Source organism: Diabrotica virgifera, chromosome 3 (genome assembly GCF_917563875.1).
Source record: "Diabrotica virgifera virgifera chromosome 3, PGI_DIABVI_V3a".
Classification (NCBI taxonomy): Eukaryota; Metazoa; Arthropoda; class Insecta; order Coleoptera; family Chrysomelidae; genus Diabrotica; species Diabrotica virgifera.
This window is the reverse complement of record NC_065445.1, coordinates 92643801-92667139: the sequence shown is the minus strand read 5'-3', so window position 1 is coordinate 92667139 and position 23339 is coordinate 92643801. Positions and strand designations below refer to the sequence as shown.

General features: G+C 32.0%; 1 protein-coding gene across 2 annotated transcripts in view; it reads right to left on the bottom strand.

The window, feature by feature from the left end:
- Nucleotides 1-23339, bottom strand: part of LOC126881922 (adenylate cyclase type 2-like) — an 860562-nt gene that overhangs the window by 589612 nt on the left and 247611 nt on the right. The gene's annotated exons all lie outside the window — the stretch shown is intronic.

Below are 23339 nucleotides of genomic sequence, written 5' to 3'. Positions count from 1 at the left end.
ATGTTAAAGAAAAAAATCTGCAAAATATTGAAACGGAGACAGAATGATTATTAATAGAGACATAAATAGATAAAAGTCAAAAATAAATTCTGACACCGACAAGATACAAAAAGAAAAAATGGATGACGGAGGAAATCTTAGATGTAATTGAAGAAAGACGTCAACATAAAAACAAAGATAATCAGTTGTATAAAAATATTAATAAACAAAAAAAATCCAAAATTAAGCAGGCAATATAACAATGGTTAAAAGAGCAATCAGCAGAAATAGAAAAACTCCAGAAAAGAAACGATAGTTTTAATACACATAAAAAAATTAAAAAATTAATTCAAAACAACCGAAAAAGAAAACCGAGAATACTAAAAGATACAAACGGGTAACTTATGTGGAATAGATACTAAAGAAAAATAATTAAAGAGTTGGACAGAATAAATAAATAAAAAATTGTTCATAGACAATAGAACAGAGCAAATGGAAGTCGAAGTAGAAGACGATTTATGGTTTTAAAGATATTAAAAGAGGAAATTAAATCGGCATTAAAAAACAACAAAAATGGTAAAGCAGTACTAGCAGTAGGTCCAGACCAAATCCCAGTAGAAAGCTTAAAATGCATAGGTAAATGATGAAAGATGAAATGCATAAAGGATGAAATTTCTCAGCTTTAGTACCATCCTCATATTATAAGCTTTCATTCGACATCTCATTTGTCATTCTATTTGGTATAGTGACGAAGGAGTTATGTTCGCGGTCGGACGGACAGACGGGCAGACAGCCTAGGTCAGATTTCTCACCTTTAGTACCATTTTTGGATTATAAGCTTTCATTTGGCACCTCATTTGTCATTCTACCTGGTATAGTGATGGAGGAGTTATGCTCGCGGTCGGACGGACAGACGGACAGACCGCCTAAGTCAAATTTCTCACCTTTAATTCCATCTTTGTATTATAAGCTTTCATTTGACTCCTTATTTGTCATTCTACCTGGTATAATGACGGAGGTGTTGAGTTAACGGACAGACAGACGGACGGAGAGACGGACGGACGGACGGAGAGACGGACGGACGGACGGAGAGACGGACATGGATAACTCAACATTTTCACATTTTTCGAAATTGGTGAAAACAATAAAAATATTTAATATCCAACTGGTATATTATTTGACAAATAATGACATGATTTCGATGTCGGTTAAGTATGATATAATGCCCTAGGGCGGTATTTTGAAAAATAACGCCATAGGGCATTAAATTTAATTAACTAGTTAAATACTGTAAAGTTGACAAATAACAACCTTAGTAAAACTATGGTTACCACAATTACGTTACGACTATTGCTGGTAAATGTACTTATTTGAAAACTAATTAATTCAAAATACATTCCAATTTTTTGAACACTTATAAAGAATAATTTAGTCGGACATTAAACGTTGAAGTCACCACGGGTATTATAGATAATAACGCTTTCGGTCAGCGTATATCCCTCGGGCCAAAAGCCCTCGGTATATACACCATTGACCTCAAGCGTTATTATCCTTATAATAACCCTTGGTACCTTAATAACTACATATAATATTCTAGTTACGGGTGTTTTTATTTTAATGAGTTTTAACATATAGGCACACATATAGATATTGCAAAGTTCACGCCAGTGCTTTGGAGATTTTGTCGAATATTTTAAACTTTGAACGAAAACATAAGCGCAAAATATTGGTCCAATGCTACTTATATGCGTTCATTTTTTTTCGAATCCTGAGAAAACTAGTATTTTTGAAAAATTTAAACAGAGAATGAAAGATTACATTATTACCTAGGGCCGAATGAAAGTCCCTGTATTAGTAGGTTACATCTAGTCTATATTAGTAGGTTACAGGGGTGAAAAAAAGATAAAATTTAGTGTGATTTTTAACTTCAAATATTTAATTAAAAGAAACTTTTTGTTTATTCTAAGGGACTTTCGGCCCTCAGTAATAATGTAATTTTTCATACTGCGTTTAAATTTTTCAAAAATATTTATCTATCAGTTTTCTAAGGATTAAAAAAAATGAATGCATTTAAATAGTATTGGACCAAGATTGATATATTGATATAAAGTTTTAAAAACTCAAAACACTATGTTTTAACTAATGGTACCACAACAATGATTTAATTGGGTCGTACACAAACATTTGGAGGGGGTGGAACAAATTTCACTGTTTTTTTTTAAACATGTTCCCGGTATGGGAAAATCCACATATCCGTCAATATAAAATCTCTAAAATTTTTCGATATAATAGAAATAATCAATTTTCATTTTGTAGACTGTTCGTTAACCATGGAACAGTTATGCTCACTTCTGTCACGTAAGCAGTCGCGCGATTAGATTAAATCTAGGAATATAAATTTAAATACGAATTTAAAACAAATGTTTATTTTATAATATTTTTATTTACTTTTTATGTTAAAAATATCTATTTCTAACAATTTTAAAGTTAATTGGTTCTCACCAAAGCAATAAATTGCACAAAAAAAATTAAATAAAAAAAATATTTACGCATTACTACAATCTTCCTCAGAGCACTTACGAATGGAAAGTTTTTTTTTTTTTTTTATTTGTGACTTTAGCACTTAGCTATTTAGCCAGATACAACTTGATAATAATTAATACTAATACAAAAAAACTATTAAACCATACAAATTATTAAAAAGAAAAACATATTATTCTAATTTACTTAATACTAAATAAAAAAGTGTCTATCTATACCTACTATTGCAAACAGATCAAAATAGTCAAAAGAAAAAAAAACCTCTTAAAAATTACTAAAAGACATTACTATAAATAGGGAAAAGGAGGGAAAATAGACAATTGGGTAAAAAAAAAAGGTTAACGAGATTGGCTAAAATTGATTACAGACATACATTTGTACTATGTATAAATTTGATTAGACAATCATATACTCTTTTGTCATTAGTAGCCAATAGGTTATTTATTTGGTACGGAGGAAATATTTGCAGCGTTTGCAAGCTGCTTAACCCGCCATTACACGCGCTATGAGGAAATTCCTCACCATATTTGTTTATAACCAATGAAATTGTGTAAACTAATACGATAACCTTAAGCACCCAGGAATGCCTTTAGCATGGTTTATGAGAGGGTATGAAAAAGTTATAGAATATTTCAGGCGGCCAGTGTGCTGTGTGATAGTTGAAAGAAGAGACATCCCTCTTCAAGTGAGGGAATTCCTCACTGCGCGTGCAATCACAGTGAAATCACGTTTCTATTATCTCAAAGAAACTTTTAGGTTTTTATTTAATATTTAGGTAGGTTTAATTAAAATATTATTGTTTGGATTAGGTTAGGAACATTGGCACATCGAGGGGGGTTTGGGGGTTAAAATCCCACCCAGAGCATATAGAAATATATATAAAAGAAAGTAGGAAAATGTAACCTGTCTTTCACAAATAATACAAAAAACTTTCGGTGCCCAAGCAAACCCCCCTCACCCCAGAGGAAAATTCTAGGTGCACCACTGGTTAAGGACCCATTTTTAAATTTACCTATTCTAATTGGGAAATAAGCCACAATTTAACTTGAAAAATTGATTTTATTGACGTTTCGAATTCCACCTCGGAGGTCGTTATCAAAATACAAAATATTAATAGTTAATTACATAAATGCCACAAAGAAATAGCTTCAGAACAGTTTTTAATTTTAATTTGTATTTTTAGTAAAATGAATTCGCGTAAAGAACGTTAATTTCTTCAGTGGCTTGCTGAAATTGAAAATTAAGAAAACTTGCTTTTGATCTATATTATCTTTACTTTTGTCTTGTTAAATTAATAAAAAAAATTGGTTTACGAGAGTTTCTATAATATGTGAGTACAACCCATTTTATATTTATACATGTTGACATTCACTCTTCCTCGAAATAAGTCGAATTTTTGTAGGTGAGGGCGACGCTCATACGCGTGCAACCACGTCACAATAGAAGACGCGTGTAACGGCGGGTTAAAAGAGTTCCTGTATGCTGAATATATTTGGAACAGTTAAAAAAAATATGATTAAGATCTCCTTGTTCTTGACATGTTTCACATAAGTCTGAATTGTAAATTTTGATTTTAGCAAGATGAGTAGGATAACAAGCATGACCAAATCTCAATCTTATTAAGGTTGTTATATATTTACGGATGTTACTAAATTTCTTAAACCATCTCGAATTTGGAATTTGTGGTTGTATATAAATATATTGTGTTGTTGAGTGGTTACAAAAAGTTTGCCAATAAGTTTTCCAACGATCTATTTGATTTCTTTTAGAGATACAAAAAGTGTCAGGAATACAAATTCTCTCCTCTGGTACAATTTCAGCTGAAGAGGTTATTGCAGCTTTAGCTAAAGAATCAACATGCTCATTATATTTTATACCAACATGAGCTTTTACCCAAATAAAATTAGTAGTTTTATTTTTATTTTTAAGCTTGACAAGCATGTTCTTAATTTGGTAAATGAAAGGATTAGAATTATAATTGGGTAATTTTGAATTTTTGAGAGATAATAAAACTGACAATGAATCGGATATTATTAACACTGAATTATTGTTTAAACTATCGAAATATATCAAGGATTCAAGAATTGCAATTGCTTCTGCACTAAAAATTGAGCAATTAGAAGGTAATTTGAACATTTTTTCTGTTGACTTAGATGGAATGTAGAAAGCACATCCGGTCCCTTCCGATGTTTTGGATGCATCTGTATAGATTACAGTTGCTTTGGGCCATTTGTCTATACAGGAATTCAAGATGCATAAATCTAATAATGAACTATTATAATATGTAGGTATATGTATATCAGGTTCATAAAAAAATGCGAAATAGTCGTTAGTATCAAGGTTGTTGATATTGTTGATATACTTATTGTTGCACATGGTTCTAAAGGCTGTACACAGGGTTGGTGTATTTTTATGAGTCCAGTAACTGTTTGTTAGATCATCTGTGTTTAGTGAGCTTATGCTAGAATATAATGAATTATTGATACATGTAATTTTCACAACAAATTTTTCACTCAGATAATCTCTTCTAAAATTCAAGGGAGGTTCTAAAGCTTCAACATGCAATGGTGCTATTGGAGTAGACTTCATTGCTCCCATACAGATACGTAGAACAGTACGTTGAAATACATCAATTTTATTTAAAATTTGTTTACTTGCTGATCCATAAAGTATACATCCATAGTCCAGAATAGATCTGATGTAAGATTTGTAAAATAGTAAAGCTGTTTCTACATCAGCTCCCCACCAAGTTTTAGAAATGGATTTTAAAAAGTTTAGACCTTTATTGCTTTTGTCAAGCATATACTCGATGTGTAATTTCCAAGTTAGCTTTTGATCTAGAAACATGCCTAGATACTTTATTGACTTGCAGAAATTTAAAGTTTGGCCATTTAATAAAATAGTATTTGTGTTAGGAATATTATGTTGTGAAAAAATACAAACATTAGATTTACTAGTGGATAAATTAAAACCATTTTCACAAAACCATTTTGAGAAAAATTCATGTAATTTTCTTAAGATTGTAAGGGAGGGTTCATATTTTGTCCTTTCTGTATATATGAGGAAGTCATCCGCATATTGGATTGTTTTGTAAGTAATACTTGGTGCATTAAGGCTATGAAAATCAGCAGTATACAGATTAAAAAGAAAAGGGCTTAAGACTGATCCCTGAGGTAATCCCCAACTATTATAACGTGGTCCAAGAAGTTCATTTTTATGGTTTCTAACGTATAGGCGTCTATCAGTGTAGAAATTAAGAATAGTTTGTGCTAGTTTTATGGGTATTTGAAACTGATTGATCATTTTGTCTTTTAATCGAGGTAAACACACACTGTCATAAGCGCCTTCTATATCTAGTGATAAAGTAGGCAAATAATTATTTCTAGAAAAATTACCCTGTATGTCCGCTACAAGTGTAGCTAAAGCATCTAAAGCTCCACATCCTCGTCTGTATCCAAATTGATTGTTTGGTAGTAACTTTTTAGTATGGACCCACCATTCTAGTCTGTTTTTTAACATACGTTCCAAAGTTTTAAATACACACGAAAAAAGAGAAATGGGTCGATAAGATTCGGCTGAATTTGGATCTTTTGTAGGCTTTAGAATCGGAATAACAATTATGTCTTTAAAAATATTTACGTCAGAATTGTCTTGAACTATACGATTAAAAAGGTCCAATAGAAAATGTTTTGCTACTTCTGGAAGGTTTAAAAGCATGGAGTATTTGATATGATCGTATCCTGGACTATTATCTTTACGATTATTTATAGCGAAAATTAGTTCATTGTAAGTAAAAGGTTTTAAGAGAAAATGATTTTTATCAGCTGGGGTTGATGCTATGGAGCTGGGAATTATTTGAGGGTTCGCAGTTGGGGGTGCAACTTTAATAAGAAAGTCATCCATCCATTTCTGATCTAAAGATTTTATGTTTGATAGCGGTTTTCTGTAAAGTTTTTTAGCTTGATTCCAAAGAGTTGTAGCGGATGTATTTTTATTGAGCGAAGAGACCCATTCAATCCAATGCTTTTTGGCTATACTTTTTAATGTTTTTTTGGTTCTAGCTGCAATCTCCTGATATTGAACATAATTTTCAAAATTACTTTTTTTCTTGTAATTTATTAGAGCCAATTTTCGTTGTTTGATAATATTGTCACAATCAATATTCCACCAAGGAGGTGGGTGCCTTTTACATTTATAAAGTTTATATTGGGGTATAGCTGCTCCCGCAGCCGTATTTATATTATTTATGAAGAAGGAGTACTTATCAATTAGATTATCCGAGTGAAAATTGTTTGTATCGTGTAAATTTTGAATAGCAGAGGTATATAACGCCCAATTGGCTTTTTAATATTCCATTTATTTTTAGGAGATATTTCATTTTCATTAATTGCAAAAAGAAGTTCTATAGATATGACATAGTGATTTGATCCTAGAGTGTCAGGAATGGCATTCCAAGATGTCTTGTTAACCAATTCAGGTGAACAAAAAGTTACATCGACAGCCGAATCTTGTTGATCAGGACGTCTCAAAATTGTAGGTTCGCCATTATTTAAAACTGTTAAATTTAAATCATCTGCGACATTTATAAGTTGTGACCCTATGGTATCATTATTACGACAACCCCATATAGAGTGGTGTGCATTAAAGTCACCACCTATAATTAAAGGACCCTCAAATTGTTCAAAAATTTTAGTCCAATCGTCATATTTTGTTTGTATTTTTGGAGGTTTATAAATAGATAAAAAATTTAACAATAAAGTTCCATATTTAACTTGGATAGCACACACTAAAATATTTTCATTGTAATTTATATTGATGTTATGTTCAACAAAACGAAGAGATTTGTGTACCAAAATTGCCACACCAGCGTAGCCATCGTTTCTGTCATTGCGGACTATATTGTAACCACTAAAACTATATTTTTGATTTCTTTTGAACCAAGTTTCACTTATAATAGCAATGTCAATATTTTTATCATAAAGAAATTGTACCAGACTATTTTTGTTAGCTATAGCAGAACGTGCATTCCATTGCATTATATTTAAATTGCGTGTTTTGGGCATTTTATTGGTTTTTCAAAGTATCCTCCAATACCTGTTCTATGCTACTTGTAATTAATTTAATATCAATAGGTTGTCTATTGTTACTTGAAAGAATTTTATTTAAAAAGTCCACGATAAAAATGGATAGGTTGCTAGCTATACTACTCTTCTTGGTTTCCAAACAAGCGTAGTTTGGTTTATTTGAATTTATCGGCAAAGGTTGTGAAGGTCCAAAGGAGAATGGAAATAATGGTTCATGGATAGGTGACTGGATAGTGGGAGAGTTTGATTTTCTCTTCTTTTTCATTGGAGGACTAAAGCTTACAGGATTGGGTTGGGAAAGGAAATTATTTTGATTGCAATTGGTATTTTTAGGAATTTGATTAGGTTGTGATAATGACATACGATGGTTGTTAGGAAGAACTGGAAAATTTTGGTCATAATTTGTTAGCGGTGAAAAAGAGTTGTGATTTACTAGACTGGATAAGGAGTTTTCAGAAATTTCTTTAGCTTCTTTAAAGGAGGTTTTTTGCTGTATCATTATATTTTTAATTTTTTTTTGATTATCGTAAGAGGGACACTTTTTTGAGATAGAAACATGATCTTTGCTTTTACAGTGTATACAAAAAGTTAAATTTTTATCACAATTATGTTTATCGTCTTTAATTTCTCCACAATTGATACACTTTTCTTCAGTACTGTTACACTGCTTAGATACATGCCCAAATTTAAAACATTTGAAGCATTGGGTCACTCTTCCTACAAATTGTTCGACAGGAAAAAAGACTCTATTAAAAGCTACTCGATCAGGTAAAATATTCCCCTCAAAAGTAACAACAATAGTTTTTTTTGGTACAAATTCAACTGTTCTGTCTTCTTTTTGGACTTTTCTATTTAATCTGTAGATATTAGTGACGCGTGAGTGTGATTCTATATTTTCCATAAGATAGTTGATATCGTAACGAGTATCAACATCTCTTACTAACCCTTTAATTTCAAGTAAGTGATTTGGAATAAATGCTTTTAAATTTTCTGACTTTAGGAGGGGATGTTTAACTAAATTATTTGCTTCTAATAATGATTTTAATAAAACCTTAATCCGGTTTCTGCCTATACTCTTAATTTCCAAAATGTTATTAAGTTTAAATTTTTTAAAAAGGATATGGGCAACTGTCATTGCATGCAATTTTCCTACATTATTTTCAGTGCTTTCTATGTATACCCAAATATTTTGTACATTGTACTTATCTGAAAGAATATTGAAAGTTTTCGGTTCCAACTGCTTTGTTTTCTGGAGGTTACTATCACTTGGATTATTACTAGTAACACTTGAAATTAAAATACTGTTATCCATATCAGCATCTGTCGTCACAAAAGACGTCGGTTGTGTAGTTTTGTCCCCCATCGGGGACCGATATTTATTAGTTGTCAGAATACACTTGTCTTCTTAATTGACTTTTCACTAAAATTTTAAAGTTTACCTATATAAATAGGTATACAATTTTATTCACTGACAACAACTGTTACTTTTTCAACTCGTATGAAAGTTTAAATAATACTTTTTGAGCTAAAAATGTTAATTTTTACTAAGAGTAGATTTTACTTCGTACTATCAGTTTGAAGTTTAAAACGTCAATGAATGGAAAGTTATGTTGCAAAATGTTTCAAGTTATCACGGAAAAGGATAAAATGTTGATTCTTTCCAACGGCCCGACTACTACCGGAGGGCTGTAACTTTTTTTTGTGCACATTTGTAATAAGGTAAGTTAGATTTGTGGTCCCAGAATATATGATTTAATTAATGACCTAACCTTTTGCTACACCCTGTATATTGAACCCACATCCTGTTTATACCTTTTTGCTAACAGAGTACTAGAGAACATTTAACACTAGAAAGTCGGAGGGGCCAATTTGGCCCCTTTTGGGGTTTAAAGTTATTGTAGTTTTTTTATTTGAAGCAATAATATATTCATATTTTATGACTTTTAATATTTTGAAATCCTTATTTAACACAAAAAAATATTGTTTACTAAATTTATAAATTTTAAATGGTTTTCTTAATAAATCTACCATAGAAGTCTAAAGGGGCCAAATTGGCCCTGTGTAAGTTATTATCATTTTCTGGGAAATTCGACGATCCTTTCTTTCAACTTCCTGTCGAATGGGTAAAATTATATTTATGTATGTTTATTGTAAATGGTTACCCTTATACTGGTACTGATCATCTACATAATAAAGATACAATTGTTGGTGAACACAAATATGCAATTGTTGGTGTAGAGGACCAAATGACGCGTCTTTATACTACAAAAGTAACTTCAAGACGATGGCCTATGTACCTGTTTTATAATACTCTTGAATCGGAAGCAATAAATGCATGGATTATTTATAAAGAAATAAGTGGGAGTAGACTCAGTCTTCGTAAGTTTATTCGTCGGCTGTGTGAAGAATTATGGGCCCAATACCTTGTCTCCCGAAATCTGGAACTACGCCTAGCAACACCAGGTCTACCAACAACTATCACTGTTACTATCCAAAAACGAAAAAAATATCAGTTGAAAATATTTTGTAAAGGAGATCATACTTGCAATCGTTGCCACGGCTGTAACAAGGCAATGTGTAGCAAATATCAAAAACTGCAAACTGTATGGTGTTCCGAATGTTTTTGATAGGCAACGAATGTGTTAAACAATGAAAGTAAAAAATAAAATCAGATTCTACCGTCTAGAGTAGATTTAATTTCTTTAAACTGAGTATTATTTGATTAAAGAGCGTGGGGCCAAAATGATCCCTTTCGGCTTTCTCGGTAGGTAGGCTAAGCCAGACTTTCTAGTGTTAAATATTAAAATATTGAAATCATAGTATCTTAATAAAAAATTTACGTGAGATAGGATCCAATACAGTGGAAATTATTTAGATTATTGTCAGAAAAACATCATGGCAATAGAATATTTATTGATCAGGGAATAAACAAATAAAGTTTATCTTTATAATCACGATATTGTTCGGATTCTGGATAACAAAGTATGAACGTCCGTTATAAATGCCAATAAATAACGAGTAAGTAGACAATCGAAAAGATAATAAAAGCTTAACGCTCTGACATTACAGTTTTATTGGTTTAAATCGAAATATACTCTATAATGCACAATAAAAGCACCAAGATTTATGTACTTTATCGAGCTTACAAAAAAATGAATCGATGTCATTAATATACCTTGATTCAGTCTGTAAACCTCAATTAAAATAAATTTTCCAATGTCCGCAAACTAGGGCAGCTATTCCATCTTTCAGTTTGATGCAAATAGAATGTGACCGATTAAAAAAGCGTCGCAATCAACTGTACCAATAAAAGCAACGTTTTAATTCCCACTAGATAATTGAAAATAAATTTGAACACGTAATAAACTCCACTCTTAATTAAAATTTGCATCTTTTTCAAAAGAAGAGTGTCCAATTCGTGACCGAACGTTTTTCACAAAGTTTTAAGCTTCTGTACGGTTGTTGTTTAACAACTTTGAAGTTCTATATTTTTATTTCCCTATTACAAACAAAACGATTTCCAACCACCAATGCGGTGTTTCGAAGTAATAACGAAGAGAGAAAAATCGTAAATAATAGGTATTCAGAACTAATAGAGGGTAAAATAGTAAATGTATAACATAAAATAGTAAGGAATATAATAGGCCGGTCAGATTTGCAGTTTGTGATAGTTCGGCTTTAAGCTATAGTGGGGAGGTTAGTTTTTGTTTTCACTCATTTGAAAAATTTTGGAAACCTTAAATTATCCATGTCTGTCTGTCCGCCTCTAAAGCAACTTATCCGTCATTAGTCCAGATAGAAAGAAAAATGGGGAGTCAAATGAAAGCTTATAACCCAAGGATGGTGTTAAAGGTAAGAAATTTGATCTCGGACTTCCGGTTTTAGTTGCAACCAGATGTATTGTTTTAAAGCCACATATTATTACAGTACATAATACAAGCCATATATTATTCAATGCGCCTTGCAAGATGAGAACAGAATAGAAAGTTTTAAAAGGTATAGGGGTAACAACTGATGACAATTCCGTGAAGATGTACAGCTAGTTTTGCTTTGTTTTTTCACAACCATAAAGAGTGAAAAAAATTTCTTTGTCGCTATGTTCGGGAAATCTTGTAATCCATTTTAAGCATACTTCCAGACACCTGATATTTCATTCATTGTTCAACAGCTGTTATAGGAATGCTTTGAGTTTTATTTTGAATTTTAAGCAATTTTAAATGTAAATAATGCAATGACATTTAGATTCCGTTGTAAAGTATGTAAATCAATAGCGGATATACAATGATGAACGCGCTAATAACCGACAAAATAACGCAATAGAAATGAAACTAGTTGAGGTGGGAGATTTAGCGATACAAACCTATAAATTTACATTCTACTTATTGTTTCCCACCTTTAGACGTATCGGACGAGTTTGGCAATTACCACTGTGACAGTGACAGTTTTAAATGACATACTCCTCTGATACGTCTAAAGATGGGAAACAATAAATAGAATGTAAGTTTATACGCTTTTATCGCTAAATCTCCCATCTCCACTAGTTTCATTCCTCTTTATCTCACAAATTAATAAGTTTTCCATCTTTTCCATTATTTCGCCAGTTATTAGCGTGCTCAGTGGTAAAGCATTCGACTGCAGATCGGTTCAAATGTGGGTGGCATATTTACAGATGCTAGCGTGTGTAGACACCAGGGTGTTGAAATCAGTTAGGGTTTGGAAAAACAGTGCGTTTACAGGTGTAGGATTTGGAAAAATAGTACGTTTACAGATGCTAGCGTGTGTTGACACTAGGGTGTTGAATTCAGTTAGGGTTTGGAAAAACAGTACATTTACAAATACTAACAGATTAGGACACCAGAGTGTTGAAAGCAGCTAGCTTTTTTAGTGGTGCTAACGGCTATTGATATTGATTTTATATATTTTAATATTTAAGTGATTTAGGTAATAATAGATAATTAAACGTTGTTGGGATATAAACAATAATATATTAACACAAAAGAACATCATAAAAAATAATGTTCTGAAGCTATTTCCTTGTGGCATTTTTATAATTAACTATTTAGATGGGAAATAAGCCACAATTAAATTGAAAAAAATAATTTTATTAACGTTTCGCCGGCCAAATCGGGTGTCGTTGTCAAAATACAAAATACTATTAAATTAAACAAAAATGTTGTTGCTTAGTAAAAATTCTTCTAATAATTTATTTAATCTGACTCATTTATATCGGCAATTCAGACATATATTATACATTTTTAAAGAATTTTTTACTAAGCAACAACATTTTTGTTTATTTTAGTATTATTTTGTATTTTGACAACAACACCCGATTTGGGCGTCGAAACGTTAATAATTTTTTTTTCAATATAATTGTGGCTTATTTCCCATCTAAATAATTAATTATAAAAAATAATACATATTAGATTAATGAGCAGATCCATGCCCTTTAGGGTTAAGTTGGTTCTCTGTGATGTTTCTCATCAGGTTTATGCTTCTTTTTTACTTTTGTTGCCTCGGTTTTGGAAAAACAGTACGTTTACAGATGCTAGCGTGTGTTCACACTAGGGTGTTAAAATCAATTAGGGTTTGGAAAAACAGTACATTTACAAATACTAACAGATTTGGACACTAGAGTGTTAAAAGCAGCTAGCATTTTTAGTGGTTATACATGCGTAGATGCTAACGGCTATTGACATTGATTTTATATACCTCCGCTGTGGAAAAATATTTATGTGATTTAGGTATTAATAAATAATTAAACTTTGTTGGGAAGTAAACAATAATATATTAACGCAAAAGAACAACATAAAAAACAATGTTGTTCTGAAGCTATTTCCTTGCGGCATTTTTATAATTAACTATTTAGATGGGAAATAAGCCACAATTATATTGAAAAAAAAATTATTAACGTTTCGACTCCCAAATCGGGTGTCGTTGTAAAAATACAAAATACTACTAAACTAAACAAAAATATTGTTGCTTAGTAAAAAATACTTTAAAATGTATAATATATGTCCGAATTGCCAATATAAATGAATCAGATTAAATAAATTATTAGAAGAATTTTTTACTAAGCAACATTTTTGGTTCATTTAGTAGTATTTTGTATTTTGAAAATGACGCCCGATTTGGGCGTCGAGACGTTAATAAAATTATTGTTTTCAATTTAATTGTGGCTTCAAAAGGAAATAGTTTCAGAGCAACATTATTTTTTATGTTGTTCTTTTGTGTTAATATATTAATTTTATATCCCAACAACGTTTAATTATTTATTAATACCTAAATCACTTAAATATTTTTCCACAGCAGTAGGTATATAAAATCAATGTCAATAGCCGTTAGCATCTATGCATGTATAACCACTAAAAAAGCTAGCTGGTTTCAACACTCTGTTCTCCAAATCTGTTAGTATGTGTAAATGTACTGTTTTTCCAAACCCTAACTGAATTCAACACCCTAGTGTCAACACACGCTAGCATCTGTAAACGTACTGTTTTTCCAAACCCTAACTGATTTCAACACCGTGATGTCAACATGCGCTAGCATCTGTAAATGTACTGTTTTTCCAAACCCTAACTGATTTCAACACCCTGGTGTCTACACACGCTAGCATCTGTAAATATGCACCCGGCAGTTACCTATTCTTTTTTTATTTTTTTCCCTTAAAATTGTGTGTAAAACATTAATTTTCTTTTATTTATATGCCTTAAAATCGATTACAAATTTCTTTTATGATATAGAAATTGAAACAAAAATTAGTCTGTAATTTTATATATTGTGTCCTATAAATAACGAAAACGTGGTATTATAGAAAGTTCTTTTTTTATAAAAGTATAATTATTTTGATATAAAACGTTTCTTATACATTTAAAAAATGGTTTAAATGAATGTTGTAAATCACAAAAAGTTCTTTGATTGGAGAGTTTCCAAATTAAAATACATAAACAATTTACCGAAATAATTGCAATATAACCTTATTTTTGTAGTAATTTTTAAATGTTAACTTTGGCTTGTGCCTAGTGACATGTATGCTTTTTCTCATGAGCATCTTTCAGTGCGTCACAGATTTTCGATTTCATTCTAACGCATTAAAATTGTATGTGACAGAAAAAAACGCACGTCGGTCATTATATTTCATCGGTGACATTTATAACATTTATTCTAGTTGTCAATAGATGGCGCTATAATCGAAAAAAAATATTTACGAATTGTATAATATATCTACGAATATAATCTGTACAATTTATAAGACTATACAAATCAAAGAAAATATCATTTCATAAATGCAATAAACACAATTGATTTGGTTTTATGCCAAATTGCAAATAAGATGTGACAACTGTCAGATTTAACTAAAATGTCATGTCACTAAAATGTATATTATCACGGACTTACCTTTTTTTTCTATCATTTGTGACGCACTGAAAAATGCTCATGAAAAGAAGCATAACATAACCATCCAAATTTGTGGCAGTTAATAATATTAATTTATCCCAAACCCTTTTTTCAGTGCGTCATTAATTTTGACGTCATATAAGATTTTAAGAATGTAGAGAATCGCTGCATGACATTTTATTTAAATCTGACAGTTGTCAGAATATTTATATTTATGTTCATATACAATACATATTATCATTATTTATAGAAACATTTGTTAGAATATTAATATTTAAAATATTTTAAGGGAAAAATAAATAAATATTGAATAGAATTTCATTGTACAATATCCGAATATAGGTACCAATGACATTCTTAAAATCTAATATGATGTCAAAATTAATGAAGCACTGAAAAAGGGGTATGGAATAAGCTATATCGTCTTTTATTAGAACGGAAGAGTTATCATGTTTGTTCCGGAGGTAGAGGCACCTACCGGGCGCGTCTCCAGGTGACGGATAGGAGAACGGCTGGAGACAACCTCTGGCTAGTGGGGCTTCAGGAGGGGAGAAATGGGGTAAAATGTAAGGTCGCTGGAGTAGTAGCGGCCATAGCGTTCCCCTGGAGGCACCAGGCGGAACCCCCGTTTAAATAGCCTTACCCTGTCATGGCCGTGTGGACCTGCTATATCCCTAGCTACTCGTGGGACCTAAATTAAAAAGTAACCAAAAATCAAAATCAAAACCAAACACTTCCTCTCAGGTGAGTGGCTCTCCCAGAATGGCCACTACCTCTGAACCTGAGGCACGCTCCTCCACAGGGGTCTTCTTTTCGCTATCATCGGAGAGCTCCCTCGTGGGTAATGTTGCCCAAATGCAAGACCAAGACAAGACTTAGAGAGTCTTGGTCTTGGTCTTGCACCAATACACCTGGTCTTAGTATTGCACTCCCGGTCTTGGTCTTGGTCTTGCAGCAAGAGTCTTGCAAGTCTCGCAGTTACCCACTAGCATATTGCTATTTATTAAACGTTACTTTAGATCTCAGAACAACGTAACAGTATAGGTACATTTTCAGCTTGACTTAACATACAGGGTGAGGCAGATAACCTTCCTATTAGAAATATCTCGAGAACTAAAAACAACAGAATCATGAAAACTGGAATAGGGGGTTTTGAAGAGTGATCTATTTAATGAAAATATTTTTATATATTTCCTACTTCAAGTTATACCGGAAGTTGCTTATAAGTTCGTTTTTTAAAATGAACACCCTGTATATTTTTACATTTCTGAATTCTCTTCCATGTCTTCTTTCTAAAAGTATGAGATTTTGTAATGTTATATAGGGTAGTTTAAAAGATAATTACGTTTTCTTATTAATTTCGTAGCAACTTTCACACCCTGTAGAATTGTAGTTATTTGACATCAAAAACTTTAATTAGGTTCAAATGATTTTTAATATAGTCTACTATTGTTAAAAATTATTAGTATGTATATTTAAATGTTGCATTTGATATACAGGATTGCGTTGGTCGACACTCGGAATGAGTATTTTCTGAGTTTTCTTTAATGGAACACCCTGTATTTTAGTATTGTAATGAAATGATATTTTATGGTACTTTTTTATTTCTTAAGCATTCCCTATACCTTACTGCTTTAATTTGTGCTTAATTGTTAATCGCGCAACAATGTTAACTACGTAGGTATTTTGATAGCTCAACCATTATTGGTAATTTTTAGGATCAGTCTAGATTAATATGTATTCCTAGATTAATATGTGTTCCGAAAAATGATTTGCGATTGAATATGTTCACGACAAACCTAATAAAATTTCACGTATTTTTTGTTGCAATTAATATTTGGCTTGAATCACCAATAACTCACAAACTAAAGCAGTTAGGTATAGGAAATGATTGAAATAAAAAAGTACCATAACATATCATTTCATTACAATACTAAAATACAGGGTGTTCCATTTAAGAAAACTCAGAAAATACTCATTCCGTGTTTCGACCAACTCTTTATTCTAAAATTAAAAATTTAGCTATATAATACATATGTACTAACAATTCTTAACAATAGTAGACTATATTAAAAATCATATGAACATAAATAGAGTTTTTGATGTCAAACTTCTACAATTCTACAGGGTGTGAATGGCTACGAAATTAAGAAAAAAAAATGTAATTCTTTTTTAAACTACCCTATATAACATTACAAAACCTTATATTTTAACAACGAAGACATCGAGAAGAATTTAAAAATGTAAAAATATACAGAGCGCCCCATTAAAAAAACGAAGTATTAAGCAACATCCGGTATAATCGGAAGTAGGAAATAGATGAAAATATTTTCATTAAATAGATCACTCTTTAAAACCCCTTCGTTCCCATTTTCATGAATCTGTTGCCTTTAATTTTCGAGATATTTCTAATAGGACCTTTATCTGCCTCACCCTGTAGACATAGTAAAAACCAACCAAATTAATAAATGTCTAAACAACTCACATCGGGTGGGGTTTGACCCCACGATCTAAATTATCCCTGCCTATATTCTCACTAACTGAGCTGTCTACCATATCCTACGGGAGTCAGTCTGTTTCTTTAACATTTGCATTTAATAACCTTATATTACAATATTATGTGCTAAAACAGGGTTAAAACACAAAACCAAAATAAATGACATACACTTGACTAGATATATTAAAGAAAATGCTCTGTCTAAAGAAAGGAATTTTGTTTGACCCATTGATATAAAATTGCACACTCTGCAGAAAGGTTAAAAGTACAATGTTTAATAGTTATACGATCTGGTATTTAGAATCCTACTAAAGGAAAAACAATTGAGTGTGTGTTGTATTATATTTTTTTATCAACTTTAAAAAGTTTCAAGTTACTGCCGGCGTCACAACACAGATTATTTTATGAAAGGACAGCTATTCTCAAAATCTAAATCTAAATAGACAATTACATACAATTAATTTCAGAGCGAAGGTGTGCGTCGCCGTCGTCTGCTAGGAAAGATTTATTACAAAATATTTTATTTTTACATTGTAATAAATTTATTATGACCTCTGAGTACGTGTCAAATAAATACGTCAAGTGTTCTTTTAATTAATATTTTGATTCGCTATGTATGTTTATTGTATTGTTCATAATCCGCATAAGTCCAATTTTCCAAATTTTTGTTACATATTTTTTTGCGTCTCATATTCTCTAAGCATATACCCGAACTACTATATTCCCTAAAATGACACTCAATACGCGAAAACGCAAGAACAAGACCAAGACTGCAAGACCAAGACCGATTTTGGGCAACACTACTCGTGGGGGCCTCTGATCCCACTGTACCATTGGAGAGGTCAACCATGGAAGCCTTCGGCACCTCCTCTGTGGAGAGTTCTATTCCAGCATCCATGGGAGCTGTAATGACGCAATTTTCCATACGTTCCATCAGCCCTCTGGTGAAGGGCCTCTCCTTGAAGAGTGTCCCTTCCGGCGGCCGCGGTGGCTCAGAGGAAGGAAATGCAGAGAACGACCTCTCAGTCGAAAAGAAAAACAGGTCAGGGAAGAAACTTCCCTCCCTGATACCGGGGTGCAGCCATTGGGTTCCAGTTCCGAATAGTAAGCGTCCAAGGGAGTCCTGAAGGCCTCCTCGTCAGTTGAATATAGGCTTCCACTAGACATACTGACCTGACATACCCCCGGAGTTGGATCTTTGGAGAGGGAATGATAGAGCGTAGCTGCAGCGGGCATGTGTTCCACGCTGTCACAGTAGGCTCTCCAAGAGATCCTCTTCGACCTCTTGATCAGGGACTTGTATTCCCTCTGAGCCTCCTTAAAGGATTCCCAGTGAGCAGGCTTACCAGTCCTCTTGGCCCCATTGAAGAGAGTCCGAGTCAGTTCACCAGCCTAGAGATCACTCTAAGCTGTTTCTTAAGTGCAAGAGAGCACTGGCTCATGTTGCTCTGACCAACAGGGTTAGGTTGGTGTGGGTACCGGGACACACAGGTGTGGAAGGCTACGAACGAGCTGACGCCTTTGCAAGACGGGGCTCATCCACTCTGCATATGAAACCCGAACCTGTGATTGGGATGCCCTTCAGTACTGGTCGGGGTAGTCTCAGAATACTTCTTCTGCGGAGGTTACAGGACTTCTGGGCCAGTTGTGGAGGTAGGAGACAGGCTAGGCTCCACATATTGGGGCCATCCAAAAGTATCACAGGTCAAGTGCTTCTTATAGATCGTAGAGGATGCTCCCTGGTGGTCAGTATGCTCACCGGTCACTATAGACTCCGACGGCACTTTAATGTAATGAGGAGGAGGAAACCTCCTCACATGTCCTCTGGGAATGCCCGGCATTGTCCTATCAGAGGTGGCAGATCCTGGGATCACCATCTAGGCAGCCGAGCTAGGTGAGGGAATTGCCTCTGTGGCTTTCTGTGAGGCCATAAGGTTTCTGGGGAATTTCCCATGATTCTGACAGACATGGGAGCCCGGTGCAGTCTGGTCCTCAGAAACGCCGAAGATCAGGTTTTTATGGACATGGTCCGTAAAATAGGGGTGATACAATGAACCCGCCGTAGGAAGTCTGAGTGTCTGAAGGGCTCATAAGTGTTCCCTGCTCCGATGTACCATACCATACCATAAGATATCATGTTTGTAATAAATAAAAATGATGTTTGGTATCGGTAATTCGAGAAAAAAATTTGCAATATTTGTTTCAATCAAACGGATGTATTTATATCTTCAAATAGAGTTTTAATTTACAAACAACTTTTCTTAATAACAATTTTCGATATTTTGAAATATAAAGGTACTTTACTCTTGAACGAAATTCATCTTTTTTGACATATCTCGTATATGTAAGATTGATACCTGATGGATTTGATACCTGATGGTTGCATTTTAGGTTTTATACCATACAAACTTTTTATTCCCGAGCAATACCTAGATAGACATGGGGAGAAAGATAAAATCGTGAGATGTGATGATGTGAATATTTGTTCGTGTTTACATAATCGATCGAACTTGTGCTTGCAAACACATTTTTTCCACTTGACTTGGCTTAGAATTAATCCAACGTATTTTTAGATCAAAATTTATTTATGATATTTATTCAGTTCTTCGAGACGTCAGCACTAGATTTATCCATAAATATGAAACTTCGTCTTAAAATTGGCTAAGATTGCTGTAATATTTGTTCTTATTTAACTGGTTTTTTGATCTTGTTCTTTGATTAAAGAAAGCATTTTTTAAGTAAAATTTCATTTAAATTGCATAATTACATAGTTTATTATTTTGTTTTAACTTTATGAAATAAAAATTCTGAAAATGATTTTTAATCTATCGGGAAGAAAAATCCTAAGAAAGATCTTTGGACCTGAGCTTGATGAAGTAACAAGACAATGTAGGATACGATCTAACAAACAGCTTGAAGGACTATACCCAGACACTAACGTAATAAAAGATTTAACGTCCAAAATACTTCAACGGGCAAGACACATCAGAAGACATTCTGATTAAATACATTAAAATAATTAAGTAAAAATAAATCTTTGGCGTAACAACATAAATAACTAAAGATACAGGTAGATAAACTTGAAAAATATCTATTTCAGAAAAAAATCACTTTTCGCGCCTTCCAGCATAGTGCGGCAGATTCGTGCAAATATTATAAGATTTGTGCATTTAATGATAGAACATATAATTTTGGCCACATATACTACACATATAAAGTTTAGATATGAGGCCATCTCAGATTTTACCTTTCAAAATGGCGACGATACATATGTGACTAATAGCACGATAATTTTTAAACGAAAAGTCCGACTTCAACCAAATTTGGTACATGGGTTCTCTTTTGATGTATCAGATCGAGCTCCTGAACTGAAGGAATCGGTTTACCAAAAGTTGTGTTTTTCCTGATTTTTTATGTAAAAATATATTGTTGTTTTTTCAATTCTTTCACCCTGTATATATTATTTTCAGAAAGGTAATACCGGCATTGAAAAGAACGTAAAAATATTTTTTATGAAATATTTTGAACTCTTTAGTTATGCTAATTACCTTGTAATAAATGCACAACTTATCTTCACATGTACCTATGTGCGGTAGATTCGTGCAAATATTATATGAATTATTGTGCATTTAATGGTACAAGCATATAATTTGGACCACATATACTACACCGAGAGAACAACTTCTTTTCTCCTAAAACACCAATTTCTTTGAGCAATATTTCTTAAAAGTTAACATATCCTATTAAGTTAAACATACCGGTTCACATATAAAGAAACGAGTTTTTTAAACACAACTCAATAATTTCTTACAGATAATTTCTTCAATACTAAGAAATGCATTAATGGTTACATTTAATTTTCTTATCCTAAAGTTTTTATTTCTTAAATTGAAAACTACAAATATTTTGCAGTATGTATAAGAAATATAATGTTAAGTTAATCCATATTTATATTTGTGAACAAGAAATTTTCTTGCAATCAAATAAATATTTTAAACCACAAGAAATAATTCTTCAGAAATACCCTCTGTAGTAACTGTGGTTATAAAATAAAAACTTTGTGATTAATGCCGAAATGTTACTTGCAAAGAGATTTTCTTCCACAAAAGAATTGCGCAGATTAACTATTTATGATTTAGTCGTCAGTGTTTGTCAAGATGGCGTGATATGTTCATGTTCATATAGATGGATGTTGGATTTATTGGTCTACTTTAAAAATTAACGGATATTTTGAAGGTACGTACATATATAGGTATTAAATAAAAGTAAATTGAGTAATTTAAGATGTAATAATAATATTGTTGCGTATCCGAATGGTTAAAAAAGAAACATAATAGTATCTTTATATGCTTTTTAGGTATAATGATGGACGACTCTGAAATAAAGGAGCTTATTATTCTAACTGGGAAATATGCCACAATTTAAAGCTGGGACAGAATGATATTAATATATAGCTTCAGAACAATACTAAGAAACGAGTTATTAACCAACTGCGGGGCCTTCCAGAAATGGTAGAACTTTATACATGTAAGTACCTTTTTAAAAATGTGTATACTTATGTATCAACTATAATAGGTTTCTTGAATGTATCGTCTTCTATAAAAATATACAATACAACGCTATATTAAACATGGCGGGTGCAACGCTGAGGATGTTTTCTGTTAATTTATTTGAGATAAAGAAATCAGTTAGTCATATGTTTATGGTTAAGAAATGTTATTGCCGAAAACCGTGAATTAGTTAATATATATTAAATGACTTAGATGTAAACGAATAATACTTTCCCGTAATAAAATTTCTTAATGATTAGGTATGCTGTCTCTTTTAGATTATAAAAATTAAGAAAACTACATATTATTATGTCTGCTTCAATGTTTTCATTGGTTGTATTTTCCCTCTTGTTTTAGCTAAACAATGTTTATTGTGTGACTTAATATTATACAGATAAATAATTAATATTTCATTAACAAAAAGAAAAAAATAAACAAAGATGTGTAGGTTAAATAATGCCATGTTTGAACTAAATATGATTGATTATTATTAGTATTAATAGTTCTCATGTGAGGCCATGTATTTGTTTTTTTTTTGTATTTCCTAAATTTGTCAAAATAAATATCTATATCTTTATAAAAAAATTTTTATTAAAGTAAGTTTACTCTTTCTACATAACGATTTTGTTTTAGTGAATTGCTGATATACAAAGTGCTATTAACAAAAGAAGGAAAATTTGAGGAACTTGGATTTGCCTCTCCATCCTTTTATTGTTGTGTAGAAGCCAGTGGTTTAAGAGTGGAGAAAATATTTGTACGTAATAATAACGTTTTATATATTGTTTTATTGATAAATAATGTTTTTACCTTAACACAATGATTTATTTCGCCGTATGTAATATCACTTTATTTTCAAGAAATATTAACTTAACTCTAAATATACGTTTATCTCTGCGAAATATATTTCTTAACATTAAATACATTTCAGAAAGAATAGTTTTGTAATGTGTAGAAAATATATTTTTATGACTAATAAAATTAATTAACATCAAGTGTAATTTCTTTCTGATAAATGGGTTTGAAGTTTGCCAGAAAGTGATAGTTAAATCATGTTTAAGATATATTTCTTTGGCTATAGTAGAATTTATTTGAAATATTTTAGAAAATTATATCTTACATACAAAGATATATTTCTTAGGCAATATGACAAGTCGATCTTTCTTAAATATTAATAAAGTTTCTTTATGTCAAGAATTTTTTTCTCTCGGTGTACACACATAAAGATTCAAATTTAGATATGAGGCCATTTCAGATTTTGCCTTTTACAAAAATGGGGGCATTCAAAATGGCGAC